At 36.6% G+C, this 27892-nt stretch overlaps 1 protein-coding gene across 8 annotated transcripts in view; it reads left to right on the forward strand.

Annotated features, from left to right (window-relative positions):
- Nucleotides 1–27892, forward strand: part of LOC5571296 (serine/threonine-protein kinase N) — a 370020-nt gene that overhangs the window by 90540 nt on the left and 251588 nt on the right. For 2 of the 8 annotated variants that reach the window (XM_021840131.1, XM_021840138.1), the window contains exon 1: nt 8286–8538. The exons of 2 other annotated variants lie outside the window; for them this stretch is intronic. The gene's annotated coding sequence lies outside the window, so the exon portion shown is untranslated. Of the gene's footprint in view, nt 1–8285; nt 8539–27892 lie in introns of those variants that run through there. 4 more of the 8 variants (XM_021840136.1, XM_021840132.1, XM_021840141.1 and 1 more) reach the window with 4 other exon arrangements.

Below are 27892 nucleotides of genomic sequence, written 5' to 3' on the forward strand. Positions count from 1 at the left end.
TACAATTTTATGATGTCTGAAGAAAGAGCAGCTTAGGATTTTGAGAGCTTAAATTTTCTCAGAATATTTTTTGTTATTTTTCAAAGAATATAAAAAGTGCCAAAAATACTGAAAAATACTGAAACAGCACAGAAATAAAAAAAAATCATATACATTGAAATTTTTTGTACGGTTTCTTTTTACAAGGCTTTTTTTACACGGCTTCCGGAATTTACTCGGTACTTTTTTGCACGGAATTCAGAATATCCACGGCTTTATTTTCTCATTTACACGGATTTCGGAATTTACACGGCTTTTTTTCTTACGTACATGGATTTCAGAATTAACACGGTTCTTTTTACACGGATTCCGAAATCAGCATGTTTTTTTTTTGCGCGGTTTTTTTTTTCACACGGCACGTAGGGACACGTGTAAAAAAACCTTGGTGTATAGACTTTCCATAAATTCCATATCAGATTTTTTCAGGGATTCCGACAAGAAATGTGCTATGAATGTATGTAGAAAGCTCACAATTATTTGTGGACTTCCACTAGGTATTAATCTAGAAATGATTCCCTTCTTCCAGCAGTTCGTCAAGGGACTTGCACACAAATTACTTCACAATTCTTTCAAGATATTGCTCTATGTATTCTTCGACAGATCCCTCTACCAAGTTCTATTGGGTATTTATTCAACAATATATTCAAGAATTTCTTTAAACATTTAGCCAGAAATCCTTCCAGTAAATATCTTAAGAATTCCTCTATACCGTACTTCAAAAATTGCGCCTCAATTCCTTCAGAGATTTCTTCGAAAATTCGTATCAGAAACGCTTTTTGAAACCTTTGGAGAAATTTGTCCTTCAATTTCCTGGAGAACCTTTTCAGGAAATTCTATGAAAAATCAACTCACTCTGTATCACATGAACATCATATAGACCATGGCATTAGCATTATTCTAGTAAATGGCAATTAATTTGTTCTAATACTGAATTAAGGTCATACAAAACCATGGTTACTAGGAGAGTTACCACGTGATATCTTTTCGTGCAGTAAGTTTGATCTTAAGTGTGGTGTGGGTGCACGACGTTAGGCATAAGTACGATTGGCATAATGAATGTTAAGCATAATGGACATTAGGCATAATGGACGATAGGCATGATTCCCAGAATAACAAAAATGAATTTGTTTGTGTGAAAAGTGAGCTGACATTTTTGATAATTGTGGATGGCTTCAAATATCAAAAGTTCTTCTTCTTCTTTTTGGCGTTACGTCCCAACTGGGACAAAGCCTGCTTCTCAGATTAGTGTTCTTATGAGCACTTCCACAGTTATTAATTGAGAGCTTTCTTTGCCGATTGACCATTTTTGCATGTGTATATCGTGTGGCAGGTACGAAGATACTCTATGCCCTGGGAATCGAGAAAATTTCCAACCCGAAAAGATCCTCGACCAGCGGGATTTGAACCCACGACCCTCAGCATGGTCATGCTGAATAGCTGCGCGTTTACCGCTACGGCTATCTGGGCCCCTAAATATCAAAAGTGTGTCCTTTGAAATACGATTGCCTTGCAGTCATCCCACAGTTGTGAATCCTTTGAGGTCAATTTTTAGAACAAAAACTTGATTAAATTATTAGCATGAAAATGCTTTAAATTGCTTCATTAGCTTTGTGGTAACTTCTGTGACCGTAGAGTAAACTGTAAAGCCATGCTGAAGGTATTTTAGTTCGGTTCCCAGTCGATCCAGGATCCTTGGACATGGAGTATACACGTGCTCATGTATCGTGCCCAAATAATAATGCAAAATGGCCATTTTGGCAAAGCAAACATTTGGTCAATAACTGTGGACTCGGGGACGGACCTGATGTAGTGGTTAGAACACACGGACCTGGGATCGAATCCCATCCCCGAGATAGTCACTAAAAATTTCAGTGACGACTTCCTTCGGAAGGGAAGTAAAGCCATTGGTCCCGAGATGAACTAGCCCAGGGCTAAAAATCTCGTTGATAAAGATAAAAAAAAAAAAAATAACTGTGCTCCTAGAATACTAAGCTAAGAGCTTGGGTTGGGGCGTAATATCAAGAATATGAACGACGCTAACTGCTGTTCATCTTTTGAGTTTGGTTGTACACATATTATTGGCAAATTTTTCATCAGAGATTATCCCTTCTTCAAATTGAAGGTTATTTTTTATAGTTATACTGTCGACAAAATTATTGTAGTTAGTGCTGCTAATGTTTTAATCAGATTTTTTATCTTTTATAATTAAATTGTTCTTTCGAGACATACTCATTCAAAAATAATGTCACTATTGCTTTTAATACTTCCATCATATATTTTCCCTTCTTTGAATCCAGTGGCGTCTCGTCCTAAGGTGCACTTGGTGCACTGCACAGTCAAAGATTTCGAACTAACAAATTAAATATGTATATGTTATAATTCTCAATACTTCCAACATTCATAATGTGTAGTTGCTTGAAAATGTTGTTTGATTTCTTCACCTTCAATTGGTGCATCGCCCTCTGTGGACAAACCGTTTGATTCTCCCTCCCATGGTCTTGCTCAACCAGCAAGCGAAAACAGCAAAGCAAACAAGACAAACTGCCATGCGTCTCCATCGTATTTCAAAGAATGTTCATTTCAGTCGTGCACTCTTTCTTGTGCACGAAAATAGCGTGTATGGACACAGCAGGAATGTGCATTTGTATTGGCATTTCTAGAGTAACAGTGGCATTGTATTGGTAAAATCTGGTTCACTCCAATTTGTGCACCCGAGAGAGAAATTGCCCATGACGCTCGCATTGGTTTGCAAGAATTGAGAAAGCGCGCGCAACTGGCGTCACGACGTCTGCTGATGGAAGAGAAAGCGTCAACGCCATACATGCTTTGTGTGTATGTATGTTGCATGGAGCTTCCAGGTGTCGCGCCTTACTAGGTGAAATATTGATTGGAACCAAAACTAGATGTTATAAACATATTGGCAAAATTGATTATGTTTTATCTTATTATATAAACCAAATTTATGTGGCTTCGAATTGATTTATAAACTATGAGTGAATATAGCTTTTCTTGCTCAACAGACCGACAACTGATAAATTGCGGTGGGCGTAAAGTGGGTTTCAGCGTTCAACAGTCAGTCATCATTTCACTTAAAAGCTTTGATGTATCCACAAAAGTATACAAGGAGATGTACCAGCGCTGGACATCGTTAAAAGCTAAGATATCGTGATACAATTAACAAGCTGTAAATAATAAGAATTATTATATAGAATAACAACGTTAGGAATAATGGAGATTCGGAATTTCGCGAAAGCCACGAAATCCACGGAATTTATCCATCATCGCGAAACTTGGAAAATGACGCGTAAATAGTTGAATTCTGAAGGTTTATATGATAATCTCAGAAAAGTTCAGATTTTTGCTCATAAGAATGGTTTATTTATTTGTAAGCCGAGTTTCATATAAAAAAATGTGCTAATCGTTTAGTTTCAAGTTAAAAGTCTTTCTTCTTGCTTTAAATTTTGCATTGATAATATGATATTAAACTTATTATCTCAGTTCGCGAAATACGAAAAATTCTTGAAATTTACGCATATAAAGGTCATTTTTACTGTAAATACACAATTTTATGTCAAATATGATCAAACTATGGGACCGCGATAAATACGCAAAATTTTTCTTTCATCGACTTGGTATCAGCGAAATTTTGAGAATTTTGCTGAGAATTTTCCTTGTCCCTAAACATTATATAAGGAATCATCCAAAATTCCTAAAATTTACAACTAGTGATTGAAACGAAGAAAACAAACAAAAAATACGTCCAATGAGCAACAAATATAATAGCTTCCAGACACTTCCAGAATGCATACAGTATTGGAAATTACATTTTAATGTGTTTCTAATAAGAAATTACATTTTAAGCTGAAATACATTTTAAAAAATCAATTGAAAAATTCCTATTTATAATTCAAAATAAACGGTTTGTGCGAGTCAGTGCACAGGTAATCAAATTCCTCACGGGACGCCTCTGTTTGAATCAAAGGCTATTCTTTATACTTATACGGTAAATTTAATGACTGATTTGTGGAATCTTTTTGTTGGAATTGTAGATGTAGTTTTTTTTCCATAAAAATAGCACGCCATGCTAAATGCTGATTACTATGTTATGTTAAATTTTAACTTGACTATTAAATCACAGACAAACAGACGTAACAGCTAGAAAAATTATCAATTTAAAACATAGTCACGTGAACGGTTACGTGGTGTCCGATCAGTGCTGCTAGTTGTCACATCGAGACGATATTGATTGTCATGAAAAATAAAGCTTGCTCACAAATTGAAGTTAAAATCTGAATTTGAAATTAACAAATTAACAAATTGAAGTTAAAAATCTGCTTTTTCCTTTTTTTGCTCTCACACACCAGCTTAGCTAGCTTAGCTTAGACTGACTACACATATCAATGGTTGCTATTCCGTGATTGACCGAAGTCAGTGAAAATACAAAAAGAATCAACTAGAAGTTCGGCTGGGATTGGCCATAATCTTCTTCAGTGTGCATAATTCAGTGCCTCTATTTATACATGGTCAATAACGGCGCCGGCCACGTCCTTGCAGTCAGGTGGGATTGGGGGAAGGAATGTTAGTGTGTAACATTTGCTGTTTGGAGACCGTGTTTGCCTCTGCATCTCCACAAAGGTTACTGGGAGGGATGTTTGTTAATGGGAAGGATCGTTGGGTCACAGGATTCACTTTGATAAGCGATTAGACCATGATAAACAATGATTTGTGAGATATAAACATGCTTATATGTAAATATAATATTTTCATTTGACATGAACAATATCTATGTAGAGAAAAATTATGCCGACACTTGAGGTGACGAACCTTTCAAAGTTTGTTGAATAAAGTGAACCTTTCGGAAGTCTACACTTGAAGTGTCGAACCATTCAAAGTTTTATTTTTAATTACAAAAATAAAGGTAAAAATAAGAAGGTGTATTGAATAAAAAAAAATTTAGACATAAATAATTTATGAATCAGAGTTTATGTCGACACTCACAGTGACGAACCATTCATATTTTTTTGAAACATCATATTTACATCTACGATTAACGGTACAGTCATACATATTTTATAGATTAGGAACAGTAATATGAAACGAGCTCACCATTTGATCCGTCATCATTGAGCAGCAACAATCCTCTTTCAGCTTCAGTCGTTTGCTCGGCTATATAAAAGCACTCAGAGAAAATAGGCGCGCGACCCGTGAGGGAAAACAACTGACGACTACTCGGGCTTTCTTGAAGCACTGCCCAGGAGCAAGCGTCAATGTCGGAAGATCATAAAGAACTAATCGAAAGCGGCACTTTTTCACTTTACTCGACCGACGCGCGACATGTTTGATCCTGCCCTCATCGCCGGCCCCGCAGGAGCAAGCGTCAAGGTCGAAGGATCAAACACAACTAATGGATCACGCCACTTTTTCACTTTTACTCGACCGACGCGCGACATGTTTGATCCTGCCCTCATCGCCGGCCCCCGCAGGAGCAAGCGTCAAGGTCGGAAGATCAAACACAACTCTTTTTGCTCTCACACACCAGCATAAGAAAAAGTAGATTTCAATAAGGGTTAAAAGCCAGAGATTTTGTATGGAATTTTATTATGACACAATCGGAAATTCGAAAATTTTATTAAAAATTGATCAATTTTCAAATTGCTATGTTATGTTTTTTAAAAATGTTTTTTTTTATGGTTTATCTTTAAGAGTGAACTGAAAAAACGCCTCAATGCAGAAAACTTTCCTCGCTCGAATATCTCTTACAAATTGTAGTTTAAGAGAAGTCCTAATAATTTGATCAAGTGATTCTTTTCATAACTGTGGTAGCTAGAGTTGATATGTTGAGAATTTACGTATGTGAAGAAAAAATATATTATTTCAGTGTATACTTTTGGTTGTCAGTGTACAATATATTTGAGAGGAATCTTTTGAGTGTGCTTTTGATTGACAGTTCAAAAGAGAATGAGCGGAAAAACGATTTGAGCTTCATCGCGTGGTCGAGAACTCGAGAAGTCAGTTTAATGAACGATTTTGTCGCGGATGGTTGTGCTGGTTCAAACCCAGCTCATGTTCATTTGGGCGATGGCGAAATCGGCCGAAAGTGATTATTTTTGCAGATCCGGATACTACAATACCTAGTTATCGTTTAAAATGAACAATCTTGTGAGTTTTTTACTTAAATGTTAAGTTATTCTAGTGTAAGAACTTAGAACGACGGGGTTGGTGGTCTGATGGCTACCGCTTCTGCTTCATATGCAGAAGGTCATGGGTTCAATCCCAGGCCCGTCCCTTTCCTCGTACTTTGTAGTTGTATATCTCTCACTTGCTTCTATCTTCCATTCTAAATATATCACACTCAAACTATATTCGTTCATAGCAAACGCTAGAACCAGAGACGGACAAGAAACCGTTTCCCTAACGCTTCCTATTCCACGCGCACACCTTTCTTACGCCTGATACATAGGCAGTCTGCTAACCACAAAAGCAAACCTCTCTGCCATGCCTTCCCGAGCAGAAGAAAATAACTACTGAATACCAAATTGAGGTATTCCATAACAGACAATTTCCAATACTTACAACCTGAATGAGGTATGAATGAGCCCTGCATAAGAGGTAAAATACCTCAAATAATACCTTATGCATATTCTACAAATACCAAGCTGATAACTAGATCATGTATTGTAATACCTAAATAATACTTGATGGATTGTCATATAAAAGTGAAATTTTTCAATACCTCCAGCAGTCCTCAATAGCTATCGAACACCAAAATGAAGTATTTTTAATTGTTTTTCAAATACCATTATAATACCAAAATGAGGTATTGACAACTGAATAATACCTAATTATGGTATGATACCAAAATATGGTATGCATAAGTTATTGGGGAGTTATTTGTTCCTACTCGGGTTTCCTCCAATCCATACACTCCCGCATGAACTGACGTGGATGCAGTGGAATATACGGTCCACGTGGGACCCTGATAGCCGTAGCGGTAAACGCGCAGCTATTCAGCATGACCATGCTGAGGGTCGTGGGTTCGAATCCCGCCGGTCGAGGATCTTTTCGTAAAGGAAATTTTCTCGAATCCAAGGGCATAGAGTATCTTCGTACCTGCCACACGATATACACATGCAAAAATGGTCAATCGGCAAAGAAAGCTCTCAGTTAATAACTGGTGGAAGTGCTCATAAGAACACTAATCTGAGAAGCAGGCTTTGTCCCAGTTAGGACGTAAAGCCAGAAAGAAGAAGAAGAAGTGGGAGTCAGTTCAATGCATCATCAATTCCTCCCCCTTCCCCTCATTGGTCTGCATTCTGACGTGGCAGGTGCCATTGTTGCCTAAAAATAGAAGATCACCAGCACTTATACACTGAGGATGCCTGTTAGTCCCAAGCAGTCATTCGGTTGGTTCCTTGTGTAAGTGCAGCTGATCTGGCAATACTGGAGTGCATCCACGGGCGGCCAATCAAGCTCAAGCTCAAGCTCAATAAATTTTGATTCCTACTTTTTATTAGGAGGGACATTCCGAGCAATGTTATCCCGCTGATCAATGTTACCTTATTTTACGGTACAATAAATAATCTCGGAAAAAATAACCCCCCCCCCCTCTTTCATCAATTTTCTGGGTACGCCACTGATTAGAATTCTACCAACTCCAAATCTTGTCAGAAATCTGCCAAAGATTCTGTCAAAATCCCACCAACCCAAACAAAATGTTGTGATAATGACGCCCAGGATTTGATGGTAATCCTAGCAAATCTATGGAAAATTCTGTGAGATGTACCCAACTTCTATGTGCAAGTCTTACCGAACTATTCCACGAAATTCTTGTCCAGATTTTAGTAAGAGCATGAAAGAGAGGCAGATAGAGAGTAGTCATATATTACAACAATTTAGTAATTTTGTGACTACCCGTGTTTCTGAGTGTAGATCCGTAGAAATTTTTCAGTTCCGTAGATCTCCGCAAATTCCTATAGATCTGGCAACACTGCCTATCAGCCGCGCTACGCTCTCGCGAACTAGCGATCGCGATCGTGCCGCGCGATCACCCGATGGATTGTGTCTAGCTCAGAGGGAGAGGAAACCTACCGCGCTGCTTCCACCTCCTAAACGCTTCGATGATGTCTGGATCTCGACCGAACAACAAAGCACGTCTCTCGCACCGCACCCGGAGGGAGGAATTCGGAACCAGCTGGCTGGCTTGGCTGGCTGGAACTGAGAAGGCTTCGGGGGGTTTGCTTCAGTCATCGTGGCGTGGTCGTTGGGTCGGGTCGGGCTCTCTTCTCGTTTTTTTGTTGGGCACGACGGAGCCAAACAACAATAACAGAGCAAAGGCAAAACGTTAGTAGCAAATTGACTTTCGCGGCGAGTGGTGCTTTCGTGTCATCATCGTTTTGGGGTTCGTCGTCGCGGTCGTTGTCTCACTGTCGAGAGTGTTTTTTTTTTTGCGTGGACGGAATTTTTGGCTGCTGAAGAGCTACTAAAGAGATTGTGGTAAAGGTGGTGACCTCTTCTCATTACGAGTGTGATTTGGTTAGGGGCATAGATAGCCGTAGCGGTAAACGCGCAGCTATTCAGCTAGACCTAGTTGAGAATCGTGGGTTCGAATACCGGCGGTCGAGGATCTTTTCTTAATGGAAATATTCTCGACTTCCCAATAGAATATCATCGTGCTTGCAACACAATATATGAAAGCAAAAAATGTGTCAATTGGCAAACAAAGCTCTCAATTAATAACTGTGGAAGTGCTAAAAACAGTTGCTGAAAAGCAGGCTCTGTCATAGTTGGGACGTAACGCCAGAAAGAAGAAGAATGGTTTTTGGGTTGAGGGGATTTTTTTGGAAAGTTGTTTTCGGGTCGTGGGGGCAACTTAAGGATCCGGAAGTGTTCAGTGAGAAGAAGAACTTGCGCTCGTTTAGTTGCACAAAGAGCCATGTAATGCACCCTAGATTTTACATAAGTGCCGTTCCAGTAATTTTTCCATCAAACATTACCTCATATCTCCACACGAGTGGATCCATGTGCGCGAATGGTACCGTTCTTTTTTTCGCCAGTCGGTCAATCGATCACTCGTGATACTCCAAAAAGCCCACGACTCGGAGTGGTTAGTAACATGTAATTATACCGCGGAGTGTGATCAATCGATCGATCGTCGTCGGTTGATCGATCAAGTTTGGGCTTTGGTCACCTCCGACCACAAACCGAAGAGAGAGAAAAAAACAGCAAAGTGTGTTATGTCAGTCAGTCAGTGGGGCCACACGGAATTTTATGAAGGAAAACGCCGCGCCTGACATACGCGGGCTGCCAAAACTCTGCGCGCGCGAAACGTAACACAAAAACGCATTCATTCAACCTTCACTTTCATCGATTATCATCATCGAGCAGCAAGGCAGCAGCAGCAGCAGCGGGTGCAAGGCACCTGAATAATGAACCTGAAGTCGCAGCCACGCAGAAATAAGGTGGTGGCACCATTAAGAAGACGTGGAACAAGAATGGGCGAAAAAGAAGATCAATACAGCACGGTGTGTTTAGAAGTTTTATTAACGAATAAAAATGTCCACCAATTCGGCACTCATTCGACAGATAAAGTATTCAAGCATCTCCTTTGGGAATTTGGGAATATTTCAAGAACGGATTCGAAAGTAATCGTGATTAGTGATAAGTTCGGGGAAGGATATATTCACTATTATTCACTTATATGAATATGCTTCAAAGTGTTCCCTGACAATAGAGCTGGTAACAGACTTCAAGACTAACAATTCAAAAGGCCTCATCCTCAAAAAGTAAACAATGAGAAAAACGCAATCTTGTTTTGTCAAACAATAAATCAAATTTATATTATGAATTTATGCATTGTATGTTATTTTATCATCCAGAAAGTCGCTGAACAAACTGATTTATAGCAATGAATATTAATTACTATCATTTTAGCAAAAAATCCTACTAAAAAAACGAGTCAAAGGAAATGAGGCTTTTATTTCACCAAAAGCTGTGCAGCCCTTTTCATTTGTGCCCATAGACGCCGGCCGACGCTGATGAGGCCAGTGAGTTGACGCCTTTGTTTACTCTAACATGTGTTGAGGCCTTCTAGTTGTGGCTTCTTTTTTCATCATCTTGTGATGTGGCCTTTTGAAAATCATCCAAAATTGATGATGAAATAAGAAAATTGAAGTGTAGAAGAGTGTTAAGTGGTGAAGTAAGGTACAAGGAAATCTCTACAGCAGAAAAAAGATTCGGGCGGTCGATTAAATATGTGATTTATTAACTCCCTCGTCATTCATGAACATAGGGTGTGCTACGCGAGTTTGTCGTCAAGAAAATATTGGTTCAATATTGCAATTGAACGTTATTTTTCATGCAATTGTAATCAAATCGTGTTTTGTCGATAATGATTGAAGTACAGACAGGCTGACGCAGGTATTATAAGGTAGTGTGATACAAAATACATCAGTCTACAGGAACCCGATGGAAAATTTGATCATGTTCACCATTGCGACAAGCGCTGTGTAAAATAATACAAAGCGTAATCGCTCCGTAGCATAACTTACTTCTACTTAGTAAATTTAACCGTTTTTCGTTCTCTAAATTGCAATTTTGAAGTTTTTTTTTAATAGGCCTCAACTCGGTTTCAGACGAATATATAAATGAGGCCTTTTTAGGAAAAGGCCGCATTTGCGATAAATAACCTGATTAGCGGAAAATGAGATGGGGCCTTATAGAAAAATGTAGTTTTTTCAACTTTCATGCATATTTTTGTATGGCTATTGTATGTTTCAGTAAGAATAGGCTCTTATACACTAAAATCAGCAAAAACCTGATTTGTTTACATTTTGGACTTGAGGCCTTTTGAATTGTTAGTCTTGACTTGGTCACTTTTTTACTGTACGTCTCTATTTTTTTGACGTCTGTAAAGCCTCTATTTTAAGCAAAGTTATTAAGGTTTTTATAATAGCCCTTTTCCTTATTCTGCTTACAGTGGAATGATTACGCTTACGCGACTGATCTACAGGTTCTTCATGAATTTCCTCTTAGACTCCTGAAAAAACAGCTATAGGTATTCTTCCAAGTATTTTTCCAGATATTTCTTCTGAAATATATTTTCAGGGACACTTCCATGAGTTCCTCTAAAGATTCTTCCACCGATATCTTGGGCCAAAAAGATTCTGATCAAGATCTTAACAAATCTCAACAGAACTTTGTTCCTATTCTTCAATGATTTATACTGAAATCTTTGCAAAATATTATTGGAATCTTAGCACGATTCTATTCACACTCAACATTGCTGTAGCTTTTTAGTTTCTGATCGAAATTAATGGAAACCACAAATTTACCTATAGTCGGAATCTTAACATCATTCTAGTAGAAATCATCATTTGCACAGTATTCACGAATAGAAATTTCCACAATAATTCAGGCACAGTCTTGTCAAAACACTCATAAGATTTAAACCAGCACTTTTTAATTTGAGTCTCATGATTCAGTACAGAATCTTCTCATGGCACTTTTAGGAAACCTCTTAAGATTCTGTTCAGAATCTCTCAGTAATTTTCTTCCACTTTCGAAATATGTTGTCAATTCCTGCATTTTGTCCAGAATCAAGTCTGAATTCCGAGGATTTTTTAAGCAAACTAACTCGCCGAATTAGGCTCAGAATCTTTCTTGATATAGAATGTGTCTTGGAATATATTCAATCCAGAATCATAAAAGGATTCAGTTCGAAGTACTACAAATTTTCGCTTGAATATCTTTGAAATTGATTCGAAAAGCTTAAGAAATTCTGATTTGAACTCCTCAAAAACCTGGTTCGAAGATATCGTATGATTCAGATCTAAATTTATACTTGTTTTGATGTTTTAGCTGTTAAATATTCAAAACTCTTCCACGAAGTTTGTGCAAATCTCACTAGAATATTATACATTATATTTGAGCAAAAATGTAATATTTTAAAAACTCCATAGAATTAAGAAGGGTGCAGAGCTTCTTAGGTACTTACACAATTCACTTTAGCATGGGCCGAACTGTCTGAAAATTTGCAATGAAAAGCACTTCAATACGACACATATGATGATCAAATACAAGCTTGCAAAAAAACCCACTACTGAAGTGAACCAAAAGTGCCAAGAATAGGATCTGGTTCCCTAACTTAACAAAATCATGAAAAAAAAGCTTATCCTTTTCCTAAAAAATTGTATAGGGGAAGAGCACCAATTTACGACCCCTTCGTACGATTTTGGCCTACTTGGTATGGAAATCCGAAAATTGGCACAGAATTCTTGTAGGTCGAATATTAGTGCTTTTGCCGTATATTATTAATTTTTAAAAATTATCAATAAAAATGTGTAAGAAAAAAAACTACTAATTAAACTTTAACACTTCACCTTTCTTTTGCAAAAAAAAAAATTAATATTAAAAATCACTAGTAAGGCGAGCAAATACCTTTAAACTTCAATATATTGCTTATCTTGACAGATACACTGAGAGGCAAAATAAAGTGCCCACCTCACCAGTTTTCGAATTTCTCTCATTGATTTGGTTCACATTAAAGTTAACACACTTAAATCTTTTTTGATATTTTATTTTTGATATTCTTTTAAAGTTGCACTTACGAAATTTTGATAAAAAAAGAATTTTACTCAAAGAAAAAGAAAATCAATATTGAAAAAAATAAAATAGTGACAAAATAAAGTGCCCACTTCCTTCTTTTGGGGCCAAGAAGGAAGTGGGTGTGATGGTCTGGGGGTGTTTTTCGTGGAGTGGAGTAGGAAGCCTCGTGAAAATCGACGGAATAATGACGGCAATTTCCTACATCAACATCTTGCGGGAAAATCTGGAGATTTCGCTGATCCAGACGGGCCTTGAAGACAAATTCATATTTCTCTAGAACAACGACCCGAAGCATACTGCCAAGAAGACCAAGTCTTTCTTCCGATCTTGTCGGATTAAACCGCTGGAATGGCCTCCACAAAGCCCAGACCTCAACCCCATCGAGAATTTGTGGGCGATTCTCGATGCCAGGGTTGACAAAACTGGTGTTACCAACAAAAATAATTATTTTGAGGCCTTGGACCGCGCGTGGGAAGAACTAGAACCACAACACCTACAAAACCTGGTGAAAAGCATGCCGAAACGCCTCCAGCAAGTCCTTAAGGCCAAAGGAGGACACATTAACTATTAAATTGCTCTTTATTTTTCTTAAATCATCTTTTCTGGGGCCAAGAAGGAAGTGGGCACTTTATTTTGTCACTATTTTTTTCAATACAAATTTATTTTCTTTTTCTTTGAGTAAAATTCTTTTTTTTATCAAAATTTCGTAAGTGCAACTTTAAAAGAATATCAAAAAAGATTTATAAGCGGTTTCTTCACCACCGCTTAGGCCTTAAACCTGGTTTAATCGTATGGGTAAACGTGGTTTACGGCTTAAGCGAAGGTGAAGAAATCGGCCCTTAAGTGTGTTAACTTTAATTTGAACCAAATCAAAGACAGAAATTTGAAAACTGGTAAGGTGGGCACTTTATTTTGCCTCTCAGTGTAGGCCTATTTCGTCTGCGACTTACAGACTTCTCGACTAATAATCCCTTCCACAAATTAAAAAAAGTGTAGTAAAAATGTGTACTTTTTAAAACTTCTTACACTATATTTCAGAAGTTTATAAAATGTGTCCCGCTTTGTAGCCAAACATGTCTGGTCAATTTAGAAGCTGACAATATGATCGATTCAGTCATTACCAGCGATCGACCAATCGTTCTCTAGATCGTTGCTCTTGAAGGTTTGAAATTTATCCAAAGACTATCCCAGAATTTCCTTCGGATGTTTTACGCTGATGTCTCCAGTTACTCTATTTAGAATAACGGCAAAAAAAAATCTTTAATTTTTGTCACGAAAAATCTAAGAAAGTTTATTGCAGAGTTGTTGAAGGTATTCATTTTATTTTAGGAACTTCTTTAGAAATTTCTACGTTATTTTTTTAGTTATTCTTTAAAGCAATCCGCAGAAATCATCATTCAAAATAAAATCAACCTGGGATTTGCCATGAAGTTCTTCCAGAAATTTCTCTAGGAATTCCTCTCGCATATCGTTCAAGGATTACTCCTGCAGTTCTTCCAGTCATTTCTCAAGAAAAGTTCGCTTAAGGTTTCACACCAGTTCATACTACAACAATTATTCCAGTTATTCGTCCCATTTTCTTTCGAGATTCTGTCCAATGTTTTGTCAATGAAATCTTTCAGAAATTAATACATAATCTAGAGCTGGTCAGCCCAACCTTTTTGACCGCGGGCCAAATTGTTGAAAAAATATTGTACAGCGGGCCAATTTTTTTCTTTTTTTTTCAGAAATTTTCGATGTTTCTCATGATTACATCAAAATTAAAATAATTACTTCTGCTCAGGATTATGTAAGATTCAATCATGGATGTTGTGCTAATCTTGTCAAGGAATTATTATTATTATTATCTCTATTAGGGAGATTTTCAGCCCACGGCCCACCATGGAATTAATGAGAATTATACAAGTTCTGGTATAAGATTCTTTTTAAAAAATGCTTATTTGGGCTCTGCCTTAATCTGCATTCATTTTCTGTCCGAATTCAACATGTTATATTTTGAAAATCCTGGTTCGGGTTCTATGAAAATGCTGCTCTTGATTTTGTAAAAACCCTTCATTCGAAAAATTCTCATCTGAAATCTTATAAATTACTGTTCAGAATTTTATTAGCATACTGCATATAATTCTGAAAGAATTTCCACTAGATGACATAGATTCTAACTTGAATTATTGGATCCTGATTAGAATGTGAATCCAAATTTCAATCCGAAATAGGAATCTGGGAGAAGGTTGCTATAAATCGATGCCCAAAATTCTGAGAGAATTGAACCTATGATTCAACGATATTGTGATTGGCCTTTTTGAAATATCTTTCATTCAAACTGGATAGAATTTCAGTCTTGGCTATCAAATAGTGTGCAAAGTAATGGAAACCTGATACAACTAAACTAATTACTCAGAAAACTTATCATAATGAACCCCAAGTCGATCGTTTCTAGCAAGAGTTATGTGTAAAATAGTTCTCATGGTTAATCAAACTAAAAAAAAGGGCAGAAAGTCAAGCTAAACATTAACATATTTTCACAATTTCAAATTAACTCATTCTGAATTCAAAAACATGATGTATTTTTTAACGTAAGAAAAAATATCAAATTGAGATTAAATCTTAAAATCAACTTAAAAGTTAAAATAGTTCTGCCTTGGTATGTTCGAACTTAAAGTTGGTAGTTCATTCAACGAGCCAGATATGAGTAGAATCTTGAAACTCTTCGCGGGTCGCACAAAATGAAGGCGCCGGCCATAGGTTGGGCAGGCCTGATCTAGAGGTTCTTTCAGAGATCCTTATAGGAGTTTAGCAAGGGTAACTTTGGAACTTTCACAAGTGTCATCAAAGGATAAGTTTAAGTTTTCTTTCCTCCATGATTTTTCCTAAACTTACTTTAAAAATTTCTTTAACAAAATTGCGTTACGCTTCTAGATGAAGAAATTAAGTTTGGAGCGTTACATAATTTGTGAACGGTGCCATTAGAAAACTTTTCAAAACGTTTCTGTACGGATTCCTCAAAAAATCTTAGGAGCATTTCCTGGAGAAACTCCTGAGGTATGCTTGGAAATTCTTTTTAAAAATCTTGAATTTTCTGAAAAACTTAGAACTTTGGCAAATATCTGACAGCATCTACGGAGGAAATCCTGAAAGACCCTAAGGTTATCCTTTGAAAAATCCAGGTTATCTTTTAGAACGTAATTCTCGGATGTATTTCTTGGGATATCCGTAAAAAATCACCTCATAAACTACTGAGAAAATCTTCAAAGCAGTGTTGGTAGACTGACACTCAAATCTCAATCTTTGAGTTTTTCCGCGAGAGCAAACTCATTTGAGATCTGCTTCCAAAACTCATCCATGAGATGTTGATACAAAATCACTTGCGTCAAAAATGATTCAATCATAAAACACATCGATAATATGTCAAAACCCAATGTTATTGTTTACATTAGAAAGGTTTGCTTAGAAAAACAAAGAATAAGTGCTTTGCGTGAAAAATCAAACTGTGGAAATACAAGCCAATGAGTCTAACGGATGGGCCAAATAATTCATGATTTTTTTTGTCTATTGAGTTGCGTGAGTTACAAGTCAAGCGTGAAAATCTCAAGCATGTAAAATGACAAAACGTCGATTCCCGAAACCTCGAATGCCAAAACGGATATTAAAGGAAACTAAATTTCTTGAAAGAAATAATGTTCATATAATCATAGCACACTTAGTCGATCCCGATGTGAAAAAAGACGTCTGGCAAATGATGTTGAAAATTGACTGCTTTCGACGTTTTGTCCTTGGGGCCCAGATAGCCGTAGCGGTAAACGCGCAGCTATTCAGCAAGACCAATCTGAGGCTCGTAGGTTCGAATCCCACCGGTCGAGGATCTTTTCGGGTTGGAAATTTTCTCGACTTCCCAGGGCATAGAGTATCTTCGTACCTGCCACACGATATACACATGGCATAGTAAGCTCTCAGTTAATAACTGTGGAAGTGCTCATAAGAACACTAAGCTGAGAAGCAGGCTCTGTCCCAGTGGGGACGTAACGCCAGAAAGAAAAAATCAAGAAAATACATACAATAATCTGGCCAGGTTCTGTTTTCTTGATTCCTGTGGTGTTGAGTTGCTTGATCCGTTGAAATTGATGCTAAATTCTTTATGAGATCTTTGCAGGAATCCTATAAAAAATCGAGGTGCTAATCTACTAATTAAGGTGGGATCTATTGAAGATCATTAGGTAATTTTCCTTGAAAATCTTAGCAGATCCTTAATGGTTGACGATCAGCTGAATTGATATGATAATTATTAGCCAATTAATTGGCTAATTTCATGAGAGACCTACGTGATATCCTACTTAAAATTCACACAATTTGAATGAACCGAAACAAAAACAAAACAAAATGCTCGCGAGCATCAGAATGCTGATTTATGCGCATCTGTCGTACTCGCAAGTAAACGAAGATAAAGTTATTCGTGAAAGTGTTCGGAGCTCGGAGTCAATTGCACTTTTGGAAAGGAGAAACTATTTTCTCTCCGACGTTTCTGGTTTTCAAAGTTTATTTTACTACAAAATGGCAGTAAACTGTCGATTTGATAGATATACAATTGATTTATTTGTGGAAATCCTAAAAAATCATACCTTGTTCGGATACTCACGAGTAAAAGTTCGCGAACTTTTCTTGTTGGCGAGTCTGTTATGATTGTTTTGCGTTGGTTTACACTCGTGAGGTTAATCATGATGCGAACATTTCCACTACTGCTCCTGACGAGATTTCGCATGGCTCTCTGAAGATTTATAGTAAATCCTTCCAGCTATTCACAACGATTTAAGAGATTCTTGATGAATTTATGGCGAGATCTTTGATGGACCAATGAATATTACCTCTTTCAGTAATGGCAAGAATGAAGATCACAACGATCGATTTTCATACAAAACGTACAAGTTTGGAAACTTGTATCACAGTTTCTGTCAATTCGATTGATCTGAAAGTTGAACTGCTTGTCAGGAATAACTTGAAGTTTCATTTGTCAGAAAGTGTTAAAATACTGTTCAAGAATTTTATAATGATCATAAAACACCATATTGAGCAAAATGACAAAATTGCCAAATTGAAACATGTTCATAATGATTATTTAAAAGAAGGCATGCATTTTCATTTATAATACATTTAAAACTTTGTGGTATATAATGTTTATTCTAAATTGTTTGTTTTTGAAATATCGAAGAATCAATATTTGCCCTTTTTTGTTGAAATGGGCGTTTATCTATAACAACAAATCTCGTATATAATTTGATAATTTTTGACCGACGAGTTATTGTCGTAATTTCGGATCGATTTGCTAAAAGTCGAGTTGCAGGTCTCCGAACATGTCCATTTTATATAAAAATCAGAACAGTAGATATTAGAGTGGTTCAAAAAAATGTTTTTGCTCCACACCGCTCATTCGATTAAAGATCGAATTCCGAGTGTCCTTCCAAAAATTTGAGCTCATTCTCATTCGGTTGAAAATTGAAACTGCACAAGCCCTTCAAAGTTTATATGGGAAGTACTATGGGAAAAGTAAGCAAATCATTCAATCGATCATAGTGTCTGCCCATGTGCTCTTGGGGATTAGAACTACGTTAATAATGTAAGCTACAACTTTGCTGAAGACCGTTTTCAAATCGGATGTCTCAGTAATTAGTTATTGATTTTTATATGAGTAAAGGCCCAAACGCAATGATAGCGGAACGGCAACGGAATGCGGAACCGGTTCGCCAGCATGAACTATAATCAACTTGTCGACTCAGTGTTGATCCAATTTCATTCGTTGTCAGCTCAGTCGAGATGTTGTGATACATGCTGGCGAACCGGTTCCGCATTCCGTTGCCGTTCCGCTATCATTGCGTTTGGGCCTTAACTGTAACTCATGGTTTTTTCTATGGGATAATTTCAAATTCACAGGAAAGATGCTTGGACATCACATCTAGGAAATGCTCATTGAAAAATTAATAATTACTTGCTTTTTTTGTCACAAACTGATGCGCAAATCACGATTACCTTCGATCCTCTTGTTGCAATATTTCCAAACAAATCGAATGCCATATCTTCGAATGATGAGTGCCGAAATAGTAGACATTATTTTTCGTTAATAACGCTTTCAGACTCACCGCGTAATACCTGTACCTGTCCTGTCGAGAGCAGGTTGAACTTTTGAGCAAAGTGCGCCACCGCGACTGTGATGGTATTGACTTTCGGTTCGGAACACTGCACCGATAGCGAGGAAGAGCCTTGAGACGTGATCTGCACCGCGCGGAGCTCAAGGACCTCTTGTGTGGGGTACGTGGTGCTGCACTGCAGTGCGCACCACCTTGATATTGAATTTATTGGACATTGGGATGAACTTTTCACCTGTCCTCGTGTTCGGTCGGTCGTATGGAACCAGGCAGCATGACATTCAAGAGAGAAGAAATCGTAACACAGGAGGCGCAGTTTTGTGGAGGCATCATACGATTGTTGAGTAGATGAAGATGGACAGATTTAGTGCAAAAAAAGTTGATTTGTAGTAAAGCGATCCCGACCAGGCGGATGGAATAAGATTATAAAAATTCCTCTGAAATGATTTTTATATCACCAGTTTTTATAGAATTGTTAATTGTTAAAATTAGAAAAAAAGGTGTCAAATAACTATTCATAATGAAATTATTACAATATGTTTTACAAGGATGTCAAAAAATATTTTTTTTTTTTGAAAATTATGTTATTGTTCATTACATCGAATGTGACTTACAACAATTACACAAATGCAATTTCAAAAGTATGACAAATATTGTTATAAATCTGCTATAAAAAATATAAAGTTAGAAACAAAGCCATCTTGATAACAAATTTAAATCAACTTATATTATTTTTAACTGCTGTTAATAGAAATGTGTCAAAATTTTGTTATGTGATTCTGGTCGGGCTGGTTGGACAATAGAGGAATTATTACCGTGCCTAGATGAATGGAATAATAAATTTTGCTTGGAGAACTGGGGAGAACGTGAATTGTGTGTGATGTGTTTTGTGAGAGCTCAATGGATGACGTGTGCCGCCGTGGATGTGGTTTCCGAGAAGCTGACTAACTTACAAGCCTGATTGGGGCAAATTGGACAGAATTAAGAAGAGGTGTCTAAAAGGGGAATGTAAACAAGATGTGACAAACGTGTGTGTCGCGAAGTGATTGCTGGGGGCTCGAAAGCTTGGGCAGTTTTAGTGCGATAATTGGATGCGAAGGGTAGAATGGAGTTGTAGGTATTTTAGCAGGTTCATTATCTGAAGCTTGTTTACTGGAGTCTTTAGAATACGACATCAAAAAGTTGAAGAAATAAGTTTCTTTTATATATTGCTTTAACGATGAAATTTGTTTAAGTTTCAAAAACATTGTCAATATCAAGTTTTGTTTGTAGAAAAATGTTAACATCAAGATTGCTATCGATATATATTCCACTCGGCTCGAAAATAATTGAAAGTGGAGCTGATAGGATTGAGAACCGCTTCATGGGATATTTGAAATGTAACAGGGACATGATCAGAATCAAAATCAACATGAGTAACCAGTTGGCAACAAAGGTGACTAGAGTCGGTTAAGACCAAATCAATCGTAGATGGGTTTCTAGAATAGGAAAAACATGTAGGGCTATCAGGGTATTGAATTGAGAAATATCCTAAAGAAAACTCATCAAATAAAATATTTTAATAATAATAATAAATAACAAATAATAATCAAAATAATACCATTATGCTGTTAGAATAGCTCAGTGAATTATTCCATGAGCGATGTTTGGCATTGCAATGACAAAAAAAATTGACTTACTGTGAGTCAATTTTCGTAAGTCAGTTTGAATCAAATTAACTTGCTGCCCAATGCATTGAAACGGCAAATAAGCAGCTATGAAAGTATATTTACTGAGCTGTGTTTCAACAGAAACACCCAAAGTTTCAAAAACTTTAATTTCAAATGACGAAAAACGTTGATGTATTATACGCCTACCCGTTACAGAGTCGCATAACAAAGTTGTTTAAACAACAGCTGTTAAATTAGCAGAAGTTAGTATAATTTTGTTTTCAAGATTGCTTTGTTCTTATCTTGTTACATATTTGGTAACAGATTTATACATTTGTTATGTTTTTGACATCCGCGAATCGATTGTCATTATCACCAAGAATCTTCAAACAATCAATATCAAATTATTTGAATATTGTTTTTGTTCTCTAGGTAAAACCGCATAAGTTTTCCCAGACTTGTCCCATTTTCTTCCGGATGTCCGCTGGAATCGAACTTGAATTCAATCTTCCCGCATGTTATAAAATCGAACGAAGTGCTATGTTACACAATCACAAGAAGTGCAATCTGGCGTACACTGTGATTGAAAAGCGATTCAATCTACAAGCGCGCCTTTCGCCCCCATCCAATCCAAACTCGATTATCGAAAATAGTTGCCCCGGTAAAGTGATTTTCTGCTCCCAGGAAATCAACACAATTTCCCATAGCAATAAAAACACCGGTTCCATCCCACACACAACAACTCCGTCACTCAGTCAGAGTCAGTCGGCCAGCCAGTCAGCCATCCTATCAGATCGGAAAATCAACTCACCTCACTTTCTATCTACCAGCGCCTATCTTGCTTGGCTTTTCTACCCGACCAGTGGACTGGAACATCATTGTAAGAGAGTTTGTTAGTCAGTTAACATGATTTAATTCTGACAAAATGTCTTATAAATTTAACTAATTACTTCAAATTTATTATTTTAAAATTTCATATACATAAAACAAAAATTGTTTCAAATTAAAAAAAAATCTAACTTATTGTGTTATTTCCATAACAGAGCTATAACAAAATTAGTTGTTTTCATAACATAAAATAGAGCTGACGATGTATAATAAATTTCTCTCTGCTTCTTCAAAACAATTTGTGTTATATTTTGGTCTTAAATGCAATTAAAATTTAAAATATTTGATCTAGAATAAAACAAAACTTCTTATTTGTAACAAATTTTGATACAATTATAAACTTTTGTTGTAATCCGGTCGCTATCGTGATCCGTCGCCTGGGAATTTCCAATCTCGATCGCAGTCATCGTCGTAACATCTATCCATCCAGCCGAGTAACTTCCTTTCCGCCTCCGATCCAACCGACGCATAGTGGCCAAAAGTCAGAAATATGATGTTTGCAAAAATTTTCAATGATGTTTTTGTGGATTTCTTTGGTACTGAATAACAAATCCTGTTAAAAAGTCAGCTATAATTGGGCCTTTTTAATTTTACATTTTTTGTTGACGTTTCTTTATCGAAATATCTGTTTCCGTGCTAAATCTTGCTCAATCGGTTTTATATGATAGAATGAGCTTTATTCTTAGGGGCTTTCCTTAGCCGAGTGGTTAGAGTCCGCGGTTACAAAGCAAAGCCATGCTGAAGGTGTCTGGGTTCGATTTCAGGTCGGTCTTCCTCAACTTCCCTGGGCATAAAGTATCATCGTACCTGCCACACGATATACAAATGCGAAAATGACAACTTTGGCAAAGAAAGCTCTCAGTTAATAACTGTGGAAGTGCTCATTGAGCACTAAGCCGAGAAGCAGGCTCTGTCCCAGTGAGCACGTAATGTCAAGAATAAGAAGTTGCTTTTTATCACAGAAACGAAATATATTTATTTTGAACCGATTTTGACAACTACACCGGATTTTTTGTTTCGGCGACTATTTTCAAAAAATCTTGTGTTCTCAATGAATTTTAATTGTTGAACGGTTTGAGTGAGATTTGTATTTTTGACCAACTTTTGCATGAAGTGCGACAACTGTGCGGTGGTGCACCGTGTTCGACGTAACGTCATCTTCCTCTACATAACGCCGCCGCCGCCAACAACATTTTTCTCTACATTTTATCGCATCTGCACAACGATATTCTCCTACGACTTTATTCGCGCGCTCCTATCATGAGACGTTGGCCGTCGCCACTATGGGCTAGAAACCAAAATTTCGCGACAAAATTACAATCACACGCATAAGGACAAGAAAGCAACCTAAATACAAATTTTCATTTAAATTTGAGTTTTGAATTTAATTTAATCTTGGGATTATGACTTTTAGGAAACAAAATTGATTTATTTCCTATTTAATTTCAAATATATAAAATATCATGAAAAAATCATTCATTCCAAAGAAATAAAAAACTACAGTTGATCTCACTTTTTATTATTTTCTCCCTTCAGTGAATCCTTGATTGAATTCTTCTTTCCAATGAAACTCCTACGTAGTTTATCCAGGAATTCTTTTCAGTAACGATTCCCTAATGCTCAAATCTACTTGTTCGACGAATAGAAATTCTTGATTTTCAGCTACTGGTTTACATGTGATTAATAGCGAATTTCTTCTTCTTCTTCTTCTTTCTGGTGTTACGTCCCAACTGGGACAAAGCCTGCTTCTCAGCTTAGTGTTCTTATGAGCACATCCACAGTTATTAACTGAGAGCTTTCTTTGCCAATTGACCATTTTTGCATGTGTATATCGTGTGGCAGGTACGAAGATACTCTATGCCCTGGGAAGTCGAAAAAATTTCCAACCCGAAAAGATCCTCGATCGGTAGGATTCGAACCCACGACCCTCAGCTTGGTCTTGCTGAATAGCTGCGCGTTTACCGCTACGGCTATCTGGGCCCGAATTAGCGAATTTCTACGTTCCAAATATGACGAAATTGCCATTTTTAGATTCGTTCGTCAAGTAAAACGTGATGTAATGAATTGTCACTGATTCTTTCACAGATTAATCAAAGAAAAGATTCAATGATTTTCCCGGGGTTTGTTCAGAAATACAGTTGGGAAATCTTCCAGATTAAATCCAGCAATTCTCCCAGGACTTCGTTCTAGAACTGCTCGATTTATTTTTCAATGAATGTTTAGCTGAATTCCTCCATAATTTACTCTAGAATATTCTTTAGCAGTCCAACGCTTCTACCTCCAGTAATTTCCACAGTGAATACACCAAAATTTCTCTTAGGCTTTCTTCCAGCATTTCCTTCAAAAATTCTTTCAGTGATTCTACCAATTTGTCTATTTTTTTTTGTGATATATCTTCTAGATATCCTTCCTGAAAAAATCAAACAAGCTTTCTAGGATCGATGAAATTTGTTAAGGAATTATTCGAGAAAATACTAGAAGAAATAGTCAAAGAGTATCTACGGTAATTTTTTTGGGTGTGATTTTTCCGATAATTTTAATTTCTTCAGGAATGATTTCTTCCAGGAATTTTTGCAAGCATCCTTCCTGGAAATATTTCTCGTTCTATTGAAAACTGTTCGATGAAATCAACTAGACTCCTCATGGAATTTCTCCAGGAATTCCCCCTTTCAACATTTTATCCACGGATTGCTCCTGTAGTGCCTTCCAAACATTTTTCGAAATAAGATTACTCATCAGAAAATGTTTCAGCCAGTATTCTTTCAATTTCTCCGATTGTTTCTACATAAATTTCTCATCAATTCCGCTCAAGTATTTTTCATTGATTTATTGGTATGGTAATTGTTTTCAACAATTATTTTATCCATTTTTCTGGATAGTCATCCAAGTCATGCAATACTCATAAAAAAAATCTTAGAGAAGTTTCTATTAAAAAACTGGATGATTACATTGAGGACATATTTAGTAAATTTCGGGAAGCATCCGTTGAAGAATTTTTGAAGGGACCACCAGATGCATCTCTGGAGTAATTTCTGAGCATATCCTACTGACAAATTACTGGTTCAATCTTTGATGAAATTCTGTTAAAAAAAATCTCGGAGTGAATCCAATAATGAATTGCGATAGCAGAGTACTCATTTGGGGAATTTCTCAGTGAATTCTTGAACGATTCTTCGAAGAAATTTCTGGAACTATCTCCATCTCTATTTCTGAAGGTATCCTTCCTGGATTCAATTCTGTTGAAACACTTGGAGTAATTTCTTGAGAAGTCTCTTTTTGTTTCCTGTTAAATCTCTTTAGGTCTCTTTTTTCATGCATGAGATCACTTTATCACATCAATGTTGACTGTTGAAAAACGCCAAGAAACTTCCCATACAAAACGGCAGTTCTTTTCACTTTCGTTTTCCCACTTTTCCGGTGAATATCATAAACTTTTCGTACACACAACCACGTTGGAACACTTCAGGAACATTACTATGAGAGAATTTTCAAAATATGATAACCCGTTCTCGAGCCAACTAGTGACATACCAACACTATTACATTTTTTTATATAGATAGATAGATAGATAGATCAATAGATTTTTATCGATATTACACAGTATAGAGAGTCGGATTCTATTCTTGCACTTTTGATTCACTTCAGCAGTAAAAGTTTTTGAAAACTACTGATCTCATATTAGGCCACAACATGCGTCGTACTGGAGCGCTTCTTATTGCACAGTTTCAGACAATTCGACCGAGAAAAACCATCCATGACAAAGTGAATCAGGGAAGTGCCCTACTGGGTTCATACCAAAACTTTAAACACAGTCTATAGCTTCATTTAATGAGATGAAATATCAGAAGCTACCGGTCTACACCGGTATTTCAACGTAAATTCTATTATTTTATGCTGAAAGCTTTTACATAAGGATTCCATTTTTTTTTTGCCTGGTTCTCGTATCTAATTGATTTGACATTAACAAATCGAGTAGAATTTTGAAAATAAAGTCAAATGTAATTTTTGAACCGAACCAATATGCTTCTGAAAACCATTTTAATATGAACAGAGTTTAACTCTAAAAGTACCTACTAAGAAAAAAAACTGACTGTTGAAAATCGCTTTGATTCGCCCTATACAAAAGGACAGTTTCGTTCAATCTCGTTTTTTCGACTTTCCCGGTGAATATACTGTGATTTTTATACACACAAACACGTCGGAACCCTTGACGAACAACACGGAGAAAGAAGCATTCAAATTCGTTGACCCGTTCGTAAGCCATTTCATGACATACAAACACCATTCCATTTTTATTTATCTAGATAGAAAATAGATGACGTAAATTCAAAACTATTCGATGGAAACAATGGAATGACTTAAATTTGATGGTATTTGAACTTAAAAATACGTCGTCCAATGTGGCTGAAAATTGGTGTGATCCGAACAATACTCAGTTCAATGTGACGGAAAATTACGTCATTTGTAACTTAATTTTACGTCATTTAACATGCTTCAATATGTCGGGCACATAAATCTCAATGATTGTTTCTGAGTGTGTAGTAATTTGTGGATGTTTCTATTGTTATTAATAAAATGTGTTGATTCGTTGAGTTCTAATGATAGTATCATTGTTTTAAAAATAAAAACTAAATTATAACTCGTACTTAACACATATGGGCAAGAATTATTGGTAGCATGTGATATAGGATACGCAGTTCAGGCTTCCACATCATACTGTAAAATCAAGAAAAAAATCTGGAATTTAGGTCATTTGAAAAAAAAAACAATATAATTATTTTTGTAATTTTTTACCACAAATCAAATGTTTCTCAATTTACAGAAAATAAAGTTTTTTCGTTTAAATTTAAAAGTTCAATTTAAAACTGTAATTAATCGAAAAAAATCCTCGGTATGCAGTCACGTTTGTATTCATTTCATAAGATTATTTTCATAAAAGCCTTTTGGAATTTTGTCGCGAAATTCTGATTTCTGACCCATAGTGCATCACTGTCGTTAAGTTTCAATGTTTATCTGCGCCAATCGACGATCGTTGAATGCGACCGTCCATCCGGGGGTTATGCGTGGGTAGAGCTTCTTCCTGAATCTCGAATTCGACAGCTTTCGTGTGTGGGGCTGAAAAGAAATTGAAAGCAGATAAAAAGCAGTCCATAATCTGTATCGTCGGAAGTTGGCGAAAGGAGCGAGCCGGGCCACGCGCTTCGGTTCGGCGCATGGAAATAAAAATAGTTTGATATAGTTACGCTGGAGTGGCTCGATATCCTGCTTCTGCAACTCTTTTTTTTCTATGTAATTGAAGTTCGATTTGTGCTTGATTGTTTATGAGTTGGTAAACTCAGTTCCTATTCCGCTCTGATCGTGGATATTTTCGCACGACATCTCTGGTCATAATATGTCACACCTTATGAATAGGAAATGAAGTTTTACATAATTCTTGAATAATTCAGTTGGAAAACTTGTTAAAAGATATTCGTAGCGGCTCGGTTTGCTCTCAAGGAGGATTCAAATGTTCAGGGCCGTCGTTCAATTGCGTTCGCTTGCTCATTGCGGTAGCCTAATAAAAATATGTCGAACAAGGACACTTGGCTTTTAAATTTCTAATTTGGTTTGACAATGCACTGCACTCAAATAAATACCTTCGTCACGAGAGTAGTGTAAATAGAGGTCTACCGAAATTGAAGCAGATTACGTACAATAAGGCTTTTCAGACGCACTCAATTGGCTTAGCGTGGACCATAGCCGAATTTCCTAATCCTTGGAGTCTATCCCTGACTTAATTTGTATTTCCCATGATGCCAGGAAATAATTATAGAATGACAAACACATTTCTTCTGATTGGTTTTACTACCAATGTGGCAGAGCTTGTTTCTGAGGTTAGTGTTCTTTAAACACTTGTACTATACACTTATTAGTTCAATATATTTTCCACTTTGTGTAAGCTGTACTATTATTGCTATTGATACTTGAATTTGATATTTGATATTTAATATTTGATATTTAATATTTGAGATTTGATATTTGATATGTGATATTTGATATTTGATATTTGATATTTGATATTTGATGTTTTATTTTTGATATTTGATATTTGATATTTGATATTTGATATTTGATATTTGATATTTAATATTTGATATTTGATATTTGATATTTGATATTTGATATTTGATATTTGATATTTGATATTTGATATTTGATATTTGATATTTGATATTTGATATTTGATATTTGATAATTGATATTTGATATTTGATATTTGATATTTGATATTTGATATTTGATTTGTGGCCCAGCCTTCTTAAACCACTCCACAGCTCCAATCAGCGCTCCAATATGAAAAATCGAACCCCAATTAAGCACCTATCGTCCGTTTCGAGAGCGTCCGGACTCTGCCGGGACACGAACCGCTTCTCCGAAACGGTCGTCGTTCCTGCCGTGGCCTGTGTGTATTTACGTCTGCGGGTTCGCGTCAGGTTTGTAATTACCAACCCTCCGCCCGCCATAACATATCATCCAACAGCGATCTCCATCATCATCCTCCTCCTGCTCTTCGTGTCGAGTGTGTAGGATTGCAATGCATGA

This window comes from Aedes aegypti, chromosome 2 (assembly GCF_002204515.2).
Source record: "Aedes aegypti strain LVP_AGWG chromosome 2, AaegL5.0 Primary Assembly, whole genome shotgun sequence".
NCBI classification, from domain to species: Eukaryota; Metazoa; Arthropoda; class Insecta; order Diptera; family Culicidae; genus Aedes; species Aedes aegypti.